Source organism: Leguminivora glycinivorella, chromosome 13 (assembly GCF_023078275.1).
Source record: "Leguminivora glycinivorella isolate SPB_JAAS2020 chromosome 13, LegGlyc_1.1, whole genome shotgun sequence".
NCBI lineage: Eukaryota > Metazoa > Arthropoda > Insecta > Lepidoptera > Tortricidae > Leguminivora > Leguminivora glycinivorella.
Genome location: NC_062983.1, coordinates 12381422 through 12393902, shown reverse-complemented (window position 1 = coordinate 12393902; position 12481 = coordinate 12381422). Strand labels below are relative to the sequence as shown.

The following is a 12481-nucleotide window of genomic DNA, read 5'->3' as shown; positions in this document are numbered from 1 at the left end:
GTTCATAATTTGATTCTTGCGTGTGTGGCTCGTGTATAATTTATAGTAATAAACACGTATATTTGCAATCCAGTTAAATAAATCTTTATCAACATTACACACACATGATTAGAAATAGTTTATATGTAAGGTAAGAATAGATGAATTGTATGTAATTCTATGTGGTCGGGATTCAGATTTATTTTCCATTAAAATAATGAAAGTTATTTAGTAAATCTTAAGTGACTATGTCAAACCTAACTTGATTTGATTTAATTCGGTTTAAACACTTTATACAAGACTTGGAAACAAGTGGTGCGTTACTAAAAACACAATCATGTTAAATATTAATTATTAATAGAAATATTTTATGAACGTTCCGTATTTCAATTACTTACCGAGGTTTTTGACAAAGAAACCACCGGCAGTAAGGTGGATGTACTAGTGCTCGACGCGGTACTAGTACTCGTCACCCATGGTTTAAATAGCGATTAATAAGATAAAATTACCGTTACATTCATCGCAATTAGATTTATTAGATGAGAAATGTTTGTAGCCTTCACATTTCATACGCCATATTATAAAATATAGAAACTTTTTTCAATTAATGAATAATATATGTGATGACATTGTCATGAGCAATCAATCTCTCAATTTTGTTAGCGATTTGGTAAAGCTTTGCTCGTATTTGCTGACTTATTTGAAATACTTTCACGGTAAGTTGTGAACATATTCTATAATTGTGTTGGTGCTAGAATGTGCGGGAAGATATTTAAGTAATTAAATGTCGATTTCGTTCATTGTTACTGTGATAAACAAGCGTGTCATTTATTAGGACTGAAAACCGTCGCAAGTCTAAAACTCGACACGGCTGGCATTTATTGGGACTGTTACGTTATTTTCCAAGTCCCAATGTTTGTCGAGCCGTTTTTTCAGATATCACGATTAAAGTAGCCAAAACGAATCGTTTACAGTTTCATATTATCAGCATATTTTTCTGTAAGTCACATTAACTTTACTGAAAAAAACAAATTACATGCACATAGACAGTTTTTTGTATATCTTTTACGGTTTTATTGATATGTTTTCTCGTTAAATGTAGTGAAATCTGTATAATTTCTTTGGGTAGTGCTTGACATGTAATTTTTCACAAAACTTTGGGTATATTTTCAGAAATGCCGCCTGATAAAGGTCAGTGGAAGAGATATTCTCAAGAAGACTTAGAAAAGGCCATAGAAGATGTGTTAAGGGGTTCGTCCATCGCCTCGGCAGCAAAGAAATTACATAAATGTAAATTACATATTTTATTACATAAATGTAACACGTAAAAAGTAAATGTTATCAACAGAATACGTTTTTTTTATTAAATTATTTAATTTTGTAGTAAATTTTAACCCAAAACACTTGTTTTTTACTGTTTTTCCTGAATCATACTTAGATGTCATCTATTAGGACTGCCAGCAAAAGCACCTGTCAGTTATTCGGACAAGCGTATTGACTTATGTTTTATTTAATTTTGAGATTTTTTTATATTATCACTGTATGAAACTAATTGCATTTAACAAAGTTAAAGGTCACATCTCCCAAAAAAGATGGATATGTTTTGTATAGATGGGTAAATTATCGTAATATCACGAAACACATAAATATTTTCCCTTAACCTGTCGAGCAGTGGTACATCCACCTTACCTCTAGTTTTCTATTTTTTTCACGTCAAATTAACGCCAATACAAAATAGGCTCATTCTAAGAAAATAATTGAATTCCTACTGTTGCCTACCATTTGAACTGCCGAAATGTGTATAATTATTTAATACCTACTTACTTATTTATTGTAATGTTTGAAATCAACTCTCAAAACGATTCCCGGAATCGATTTCAGTAGCCCGGAGCGTCGGCGTCTAAAAAGGCTTTGTGAAATTGAATATTTATTAAATAAAGACACTGAATATTGATCTACTGTGAATAGTATTTATATAAGTTTTTGGCAAACAAATATTTTTAGTGCAATCTGTGTGTTTTCCTTATAGCTGAGCTGACTGAACTTTTTCACAGGCAACTAATACTCATCAGATATAGTCAGCATTAATAGTACCGGATAAAACAACGCACCAAAAGTATCTGACAACCTGAATAACTTTTCTAAACATAGGCAAATTTTTATTTGCATTTGTAGACACATATATCTCTTTTTGTTTAGCGGTTACAGATTTGTAGTTAGGTACTTCTGAAACATTGGTTGATCTGATACTTTTGGTGCTGACTGTACCTTCCTATTTACCTAAATTTGACTTCTAGGTGTATGAAAGAGTAAGAACACGAGTACATGAGATGATCAAATAGGTAAACATAATAAGTGTTTACCTTTCTGTCAATAACAAGAAAAATAATTGTTAATTTCGGGAATAAATATTATGAATCTTGGATTGGATATCACATTTTCATTGTTTTCTTCGTTATGTTTTGGTACTTGTACACTTGTGTCTCGGGTTTTCAGGAAATTTCTTTGTTTCTTAAGACACGGTATAACTTTCCTAAACAAAGTGCGTAGTCAATTTGGTTTTGTATATATCTATCTATCGCTCTTGCGAATTGTGTGCAGTTGCCCAAAATTCGGAAGAGCGCAGTTGTCCGAGTGCAGTTAAAATTCAGATGATGACAATCACAATGATGATGATATCACGTTGTCTACATGAGTTTTAGTTCAAAAGAGATAGAACATTGTAACAATAACTAGAGGTTGTCCTAGTCGATTTTGTTGCAGTTGCACTAAATTTCCGCATTAGTTACGTAAATATTCTAGTATGTTTCCAAACGTCCTGTTTATTATGCAGCCGGAGTGCTAAATAGTTAATAAACTTAATTAAAATCGTCCAGCTCTTGCCTGCTGGCTTACGCGAAGTGACAATCGTTGAGGCTACGTAACGACCGAAACGCAGTATGGCTCTGTCGTGCGCAGTAGGGCGATAGGGAGACCTAGCTACGACACGCTTACGAAGCGAAAGTGATTCTAACGTTTGCTAGGTACCCTGGCAATGTTACGCTAAAGCGTAAAAGGAAGCTCAGGCTCCCATTCCTACTAAAGCATTTTCATGCCATTAATTTTAAGGAGGCAAAGGAATCTCACGGTACTGCGAAATGCGAAGGCAAAGTGAAAACTTGATCCTGTGTTTGCCGCCTCCGGAGATTGCCCTATACGAAGGAAGAATGGATCACATTTGACGCCCCAAGGGAAACCTCGAGTTTACACAGCTAAAGATGGATGGTACAATGCTTTTTTAGGAATTCTCAGCTCTAATGACGAATCGAACTCCATTTTTAAAATTACTTCTCCTGTCCGTATTACTCGCATATTAATTTAATTATCAAAAATCTATAAAAAGTTGTACTTTCTCCTTGAAACTTAATGAGTTTAACGTATTCTTAAAATACCATAATGTATCTTGTGCATGTGCAACATGACAGTGGCAATGGTTAATGAAAATTACTACAATTAAATAAAAATCCTTGTGTAGTAGGCATTATTATTATTTATATGAGCCTAGAGTGTCCCACTGCCGGGCAAAGGCCTCCCTCTTCGCTTTCCACGTATCCCGGTCCTGACCCGTTTCCCACCAGTTCTCATCAAAAGCGTCAAGGTCATCTCGCCAACGCCGTCGAGGCTTTCCGCGACCCCGGGTTCGATTTGGTGGGACCCAATTGGTTGTCGCTTTAGCCCACATGTCATCCGGCATACGACAAACGTGCCCTGCCCAGTCCCACTTAAGCTTGGCGGCTGTTTCAGCTACGTCAGTTATCCGTGTTTTGGAGCGTAGTACAGTGTTTCTGAGGCGATCGGTCAACTTCACGCCGAGTATACTACGCTCCATGGCACGCTGACAGACCTTGAGGGCGGATTTCTGAACTTTTGTCAAAGACCAAGTCTGTGCTCCGTAGGTCAGGATGGGGAGAATGCACATGTCCATGAGCTTTCTTTTTAAAGATATTGGGAAGTCACCCTTCATTTGCATATATTTGTAGTAGGCATATGAATGGTAAAATATTTGTGTGTGAGCCCAGCTTATTCTGAGCCAGACTTATTTACTCATATAGGTATGTTTACCGGTACTTAACCTGTGTAATCCCGTATTCTGTTGAATTCCATAGAGAATTTTAGCAAATTCACGGTTAATTAAAAAAAAAATTAAAATTCATTTATTTCAAGTAACGAGGACTCATACATAATAGTTTCATCAGACTTTTATATAAAATATAACTGTGTCGAAATATCGGGAGCTCGACAATAAACCAAAACGTAAAGGGAAAGCACGTTATTCAATTTATTAATTTGACTTCACGTTATTGCATTTAGTCAAGTGTATAATTACCTAATTTATAAATTGTATACATAATCGTTAATCATAGCGTAATGTAACTAACAACGCTCGTACATAATGTAAATAGGTAACTATATTCAGACATACAATTTCTAGAGTTTCTTCTATACATATACACATTCGCATGATACAAACGGCCTGAATGGTTGATCAGGCCCCGTAGCCGAATGGCATTTCTCCGACGCCAAACGAAAGCGATACGCCGCTGGCTCTGTCGCGCCAATACGCAAGCGCGATAGAGATAAACTAGCGCTTCGTTTCGTGAGCGTTTCGTGAGCGATTGTGCCATTCGGCTAGCCACCCAGGTTATCCGCCCGTAATGTATGGAGGAGCGGAGAAATGAATTCCTACTTCCAATATTCAATAGCAAGAAATAAAGTACATTTGGCAACCTGTGTGATTTATCTGTTATTACTACTAGTAAGTAACTATACACATTCTTCAAAAGTTATTAAACCAACATATCGTATAATATCGGAATAGCAATGTAAAAAACAACAAATAATTCCTATGATTACTTTCCTGTTTTGTAACACATGACTTTTATATTATAAGACTTATTTACTTATCACATCAAGACGTCGCGTAGCCTTTCGTCACTGGGATTAGGCGTCACAGTATCAATATTTATTACTTACTTACTTTTGAGAAAAATATTTTTATTAAGTGACACAAATTCCGTAAAACGCGATATTGTTTTTAGTTATATCAAAATTAAGAAAGGGTGCCTTTTGTGTACATAAATAATAAAATTATCTCTAAATAAAATAAACACTATATATAGAGGTATTTTCCTTAAAATTTGTGATTTTGATCGCCGACACATTCTTTCATCTATTTTTAAAATGAAAGATCACCTTTGCTTTTCCAAAAAAAGCCAAGGAAACGCACCAAAAATACGTTTGTATTTTCCCCAAAAAGTGTAAGATAAGTACAAATACACGGTCACTGATTTATTTCCTTCCAGACGCCAATATTTCAAATGCTTTTTCTTCTAACAGACCTTATTTTGTGGACCGGGGTTTGACATCGCTGATGTCGTTGTAAATGCACTTTTTGGGTGTATCGCCGTAATTTCAAAGCAAAAAACCATATAACCGTGGACGATATTAATGATTTGAATCGTGAATGCATGGATGTTTTTGGTCTTACTTATAATATATGTAATATGAACATGTATTGAACAATGTGCGTCAGCTTAGACACTGCCCGCTGTTGCTTGGGCTTTGTCTCGCTATTATGTTGTAGGTACATACTTAAATACCAAGTTTTTTGTAAGTGTTTTTATGTTTTTTACATACAATTGCCACCGACGTGGTATAAAAAAAAGTACACAACCGTGTAGATGATGAGTTAAGTTAGTAAACTACCAAGAGGATACCTAATATTAAACAATTTCTTAAGATACCAAAAAATGTTTATACAGGCTAGATACTTCGTCTAGGGTATTCCGTTGCATAGTGATTATAAAATCATCAAGCAAGTCACATTTCTTATTATTTCTGTTGGGTTCTTTTGAACATAGCTTCATCGTTACTTCGTATGTTATTGACTCTGTAACTGTATCTCTTTTGTTTCTTTTATGAATAATAAAGCATACATACCTACAAATTTAAATGTACACACATACATAATAGTATAACAGCTGAAACCAAGGAATTAGGTACCTACAAAGTAATTGCAACTTTTCAAAGACACAAAAATCCACCGAGACGTCCTTTAAAGTCATGCTTTTGCTTTAGGTCGTATCAAAAAGGAAATAATATATTGTCTGCCATTTTGTCAGTCTACTATATTTACTTTCATACATATATACATTTTAAGAGTTTATTGGGTATAATATATTGGCGACTACATATATTTTGATTAATATCAAGAAGTTTTCTTACAATTTGAAGAACGGAACCCCAATAATTGTACGATGTCGTTGATTGATGTCAGAACTTTTTCACGGCTCGCATGACAGATGGGCAGTTACAATGATGTCCAAAACAAATTGACCAATTCCCTCTTAATTGGCCATATCAGTGTTATTGGCCTTCGGGAAATAGGCTATTCAATCAATTCTTTGCTGCATACTGTTTTCCAATGTGTTGTATTTTGGATACCGCTCTGGCCTCGTGACCTAGTACCCTCCCATATGAAGCATTCATTTGTACAAATATTTGTTCCTGAGTCATGAATGTTAACGCATGTAATATTTATTTGATAACCAATTAAATCAGAGCCTTTAAATAAAGGCTCTGATTTAATTGGTCACTGTCAAAAGGATACTTTACAATGGAATTTATATGAAACATAATATAATCTAATGATGTCACGGTAGTGACGATCGACTTAGCTAATCTTAGTACATACTATTGTGCGATTTGATAAAACAAAACTTGTATCTAAAAAAAATAGGCAACTGCTGTCTACAATTTTTTACACACACACACTAATGAAATGTGAGGGGTACACCGAGCGGATGATGCCCTTGTCCGTCTCAATGTGTCACTGGACGCACGCAAAGTTATTATAAAAATTGCAATAAGAGTATACGTATATTATTTAAGTAGGTAATTTAACAAAACCGGCCACAGTACTAAAGTTTATTTTTTTTACACACACGTGTGACGCAGAAGTTGGTGAAACTTGCAACATTTCTATGCCGTGTTCTACATTATTCTCCGGGTCTGCATATTGTTATCCCGAGAGAGTAATAGAGTTAAGATTTATGCCCGTGTATGTCTACATACATTTTACGTTTTCCGCTTTTCTTAGATGGCGACATTGCTGAAGGAATAATAAAATACAGTGTAATAGAAAAGTTACATATGCTTGAGATATTTCCTGGATTTCAAGGCATTTGCGGTCCTTACTTTCTTTCTTTGACGACAGGACTATTAGCCTAGTGGATAGTGATCCTGCCTGTTAGGCCGCCTGTCTCGGGTTATGGACATTTATTTGTGTGATGAGCGTAGACATTTGTTTCTGAGTCATGGGCGTTTCTTTTGTAAGTATATTTGGTCCTATGTGGTGAGGGGTTAAGCATTTTAGCATAATCTTTTTTCTTCCATGGCTGGCGTAAAGTCGACTGTGGGGTATAGGTTTCATTGTAATGAATGAAAGAGCTGGGCTGGCAACCTGTCACTGCAATATCTGAATTTATTTTTCTTTAAACCCTTTATTAGCCAAGAGTGACACTGATACTTGATCAATTTTGTGTTCTCTTCCTAGCCCGTTTGGGAATACAAAGCGTGAGATTATATAATTGTATGGTGTGATTTGGAACCTTTTGGAAAATAAATTTCGTTTTTATACGGATTGTTTTAATCCACCTATATCATATGTTGAAATTCGCTAACAAAACCAAACACCCTATGCCTCCCAATGTCCCAATATGCAACATGAATGTTCAACGAGTCGGTCTTAAAAAATAAATGGTGATTATTTCTTTGTTCGTAATAACAATATATCATTTCAATGCGCCCCCACTGGCAAATAACTTGTTTTATTATTGTTGTCTACAATTCTTCGCTGTCATATAGTTCGGGACGAATGAAATATCCAACGGTAATATAAAATTTTGTAAGAATAAAAGCTTCTAACATATTTTACCGCATTCATTTTGTTTCGAGTATGGACAATTTTTAGGGTTCCGTAGTCAACTAGGAACCCTTATAGTTTCGCCATGTCTGTCTGTCCGTCCGTCCGTCCGTCCGTCCGTCCGTCCGTCCGTCCGTCCGTCCGTCCGTCCGCGGATAATCTCAGTAACCGTTAGCACTAGAAACCTGAAATTTGGTACCAATATGTATATGAATCACGCCGACAAAGTGCAAAAATAAAAATGGAAAAAAATGTTTTATTAGGTACCCCCCTACATGTAAAGTGGGGGCTGATTTTTTTTTTCATTCCAACCCTAACGTGTGATATATTGTTGGATAGGTATTTAAAAATGAATAAGGGTTTGCTAAGATCGTTTTTTGATAATATTTATATTTTCGGAAATAATCGCTCCTAAAGGAAAAAAAAGTGCGTCCCCCCCCCTCTAACTTTTGAACCATATGTTTAAAAAATATGAAAAAAATCACAAAAGTAGAACTTTATAAAGACTTTCTAGGAAAATTATTTTGAACTTGATAGGTTCAGTAGTTTTTGAGAAAAATACGGAAAACTACGGAACCCTACACTGAGCGTGGCCCGACACGCTCTTGGCCGGTTTTTGTTATTGCTTAACTTATTTCTTTAGAAGAGCAAGCTATTAAATAAGAGATACGGCTTGGACAAGACGAGACCCTAATAGGAATTATCTGTCGGAACTAGAAGTAGCATTATGTATTTACATAGCAGAAATGGCTTTTGCTTAAAATCTCTTTTTTTTTAATGGGATCCAAATCCGTGAAGTTTAATAAAACAATGTAAATATCACTCATTTATATACATACTGTACAGCATTTACTGTCATTTTGTTCTGGGTATTTAAAATCATTTCATTTGAGAGATATGCAAACATATTCTATAAGCTGTCGCCCATTACTTCGCGTAGATTTATTTCCTGATATTGATATTACTTCAAACGAAATTTGATCCCGACTCGATACAAACTTTCATACTCCTTTTAACTTGAAATCACTTTTCTACTCTTACTTCTCTTTCAAAGACACTTCTATATCTTGCACTCTTAATAAATGCAACCTAGTGTGTTTTCAGTTAGGATTGCTCCCTGCACCTTATTCGTATTATGATAACTAAAACTGTGCCGTAACAATGTATTAATGAAACTTTTATCCCCTTAACTAGTTCCACACTCAAAGTTTATTCTGACATTATTTTTTCAAAGTCACTTCGAACGTTTCTTAATATCACAAAGTTGAATTATTTGCGTCAAGAATATCCGCAGTGAATCAAGTGATGGTGCCTAACTTTGTACGTCACTCGCATGCCGCTGTCGGGGTAAATAAATATGAGGCCTCCTTCTACATGATTTCACTATTGCATTTTACTGGAAGTGGCTAAACGTTACTTTACTGATAACTATTAATTTAAAAAAAACGTCTGTGTGTCTCAGAAACAATAAATTGAGTTCCAGTTTTTAATTTTGTAACTAGGTATACAGACTACAATTCTATTACAAAAGTACCAAAACCTGTCAAAAATGAGCAATTGTCCATGAAATGAAATTATACGACTTTCCAAAAAAAAAACTAGACCTTAGGTAAAGCGGGACAATTTCGACTTGGGCCATGTTTAATGATGTTTGTATTATTAATTAGAGTGTCCACTGGTTATATATGGCACACGTGTTCAGTGGATACATGTGGAACTTTACTTAATAGTGTAATAAGGGAAAAAATGGATCAGTTACAATTGCCCACCAGTCGGAATTTGCCCCGCTGTACCTTATATCCATTCTACTACAAAAATTCAATAATATTTCTCACAACTCTAACAGTTTACAGCAGTCCCGTTTGGCTCTTGATAGATATTGTGATGAATAGCGACATTCATTCTCCCGGGCAATATTGGACAGTTTTACGGAAGCTGATCTTTCCCCATCTATAATGCCACCATGCTTGATGGAAATAAAGGATAGATACATTGTGTTGGGGACATTACCGGGTTGATGATGAAAACTATTACTTGTACCATCACTTTACTTTATTCGCTTATAACAAACATATTAACAACCAATTTACAATAAATAATTCAAGACTTCTTCACTACAACTCGTCTGTACTCGAACTGGCCACCGTCACCGTATGTCCGCCATTTTTATAACAATCCAACATGGCGGAAACCAGTGACTAGTATGAGTCAATTGATATTCTTTAATACTTTCATCATAAATAACAGTAAGATAAATCAAAATATAAGGCATTAATAAATAATTACTCTTACAGCTCGGCCATCCTGTTCGAGGCGAGACCCTTCGCCAAAGCTTAATGTGAAATAATTCAAAAGAAAGACAATACCAGTTTATACAACAAAAAAAGTGTAGTATAATATGCATTTGAAATAATTCTTAAACAATAGAAATACAAAACATATAACACTTCATACCGATACCTTTACCACATAATTACGATATGCTGTAAGACTGATATTAGCAAAATATTATTTATTTATGGAAAAGTAATTCTCAATTATAATAAAACTATAACTTACGTATACTAAAAATGGATTTTTAAATATTTCTATAAACCTTATCAAGTGTAAAGAAAGAGCATTAATCAGACATAGGCCTGTGAAAAATAAATATATGAATAAGATTTACTTCGATTTAAATTATTGCGATCCAATTAAATTCATTACATTTAATTAAATTCATTACATCCAATTGAATTCATTACATCCAATTAAATTATGATGATTAAATTAATTAGAAGGCATTCACAAGTTATAAACATATTTCAGTAAACAATGCAACACTTCACTGCACACTTCACTCGCGAAACATAAGCAAAAAGAACATATTTACACGATTTTATGATATCACCACCTCATCACATGATTGAACGGAATTCCCGTGCCGCTACGGGGCAATAGCATCATGGGCCACCCAAGCTCTGTCAGCCTGCTGCCGCAGCTGCTCATCATGGACGCTGGATATTGCGCCGCCAGACGCAAGCTCGCATACCATGCCAGCATTTAAGGACTCAGTCGACGATCGAAAGAGGTATCTTTACCCTGACCCTCTCTCCTGGGCACTCCTGGGTCGGAAGTGAATCTACACCCCGACCCTCTCACCTGGGCACTCCTGGGTGGTAAATGAATACCAGACCCTGGCCCTTTCACCTGGACGCTCCTGGGTCCTTGATCTGAAACTTGCAACACTTTCTTTAGAAACATAAAATTTCGACTGTCTTCGAAATTATGGTAAAATTATTATGGTTCGGTAATCAATTTAATAAGTCACAATGTATTGATAGTCGTGATGCCAATGTGATGATTAAATAAATTATTGTCGTCACTTATTAATATATCGCTATACTGAGTAATTATATTTAAGATTTTTCTGATTTATGCAGTATACACATCTGCAGAATCTTTAAATACTCAAATAATCCGTGATTAATGAAATATCGTGCCTAAATATTTATTTACCATTTGTAACGTATTATACATATTATATTTAACAACTATTTAAGCACCATCGCAAATACGACTATGGTTCACGGTGTACGTCTTTATTTTTTTTTATTCTGTTATCATTATTACTTTTTTTAGGTTCTAGTTAAGATTGATGCAATAGTATGTCGAAATAGAAAACTTCTTTATATATTGGGGATATAATTAATGTAAGTTAATTCCAAGTTATTTTATTTAGGTTATAGGCCCATATAAGTGGAATTAAATTGATCTGTATTTCTGATTATACACGATGTTTCCGGTATCACTCAAAACCTCAGACACCCCAACTGATTTTTATTTTTTTAAACTCATCTAGAGTATTCATCTTTTATTCTGATGGTTACTTTTTTTTAAATTGAATTTTTAGATTTATGTACAGCTCTACTTGACTTTTAGCTCTACAGTCAATAAAATAATTGCTAACTACCATCATAAACCATAAGACTATTTATTTGTGTACGTTACTGCAACGACATAAGGTTTACCAATAGACAGCTAAGATGTCACTGTAAAACACTTTAAAGCTTTGTCACAGTAAACTTCAAATTGGACAGGTAATCGCAGTAAGCAAATAAACTCAATATTCAAAATGACAAGGTTGTAATTAGGTAAGAGTTGAATTTGTTATGTCTTATGATAAACATTAAGATTGAACTGACAAACAACGTCAAACTAGTAGCGGAAAAAATAATCGTCCATGTAACCAGCCAGTATTAATACCCCTAAATACTAAAAAAAAAAAGTAAGCAACCTCTAGCAATGCGATATACACAATGTTGTATTACGAGTACAATAGAATGGGCACGTAAAAAAATAACTAATAATACTAATTTAAATAAAAATATTACCCCCATCAAGATATAGCTCAATCGATTCTACTCTCGATTCTGAACAAACTGTTTTCAGGTTTTTAGTGTTAAGTGAAACACGGTGTAGTAAAAATAAGGTTTTGTCAAAGAACTTTTGAAATTCATTTTTGTCAACAAGTTAATATGATTGTCACATGTTTCTATT

General features: G+C 34.7%; 1 protein-coding gene and 1 long non-coding RNA gene across 2 annotated transcripts in view; both read left to right on the top strand.

Moving 5' to 3' along the window:
- The window catches only part of LOC125232731 (fibropellin-1-like), a 557970-nt gene that overhangs the window by 266513 nt on the left and 278976 nt on the right, over positions 1–12481 (top strand). The window lies entirely within an intron of this gene.
- Positions 631–1329, top strand: LOC125232875. The gene is made up of 2 exons (XR_007177801.1): positions 631–695; positions 1153–1329. It is a non-coding gene; the product is annotated as an uncharacterized LOC125232875 (long non-coding RNA).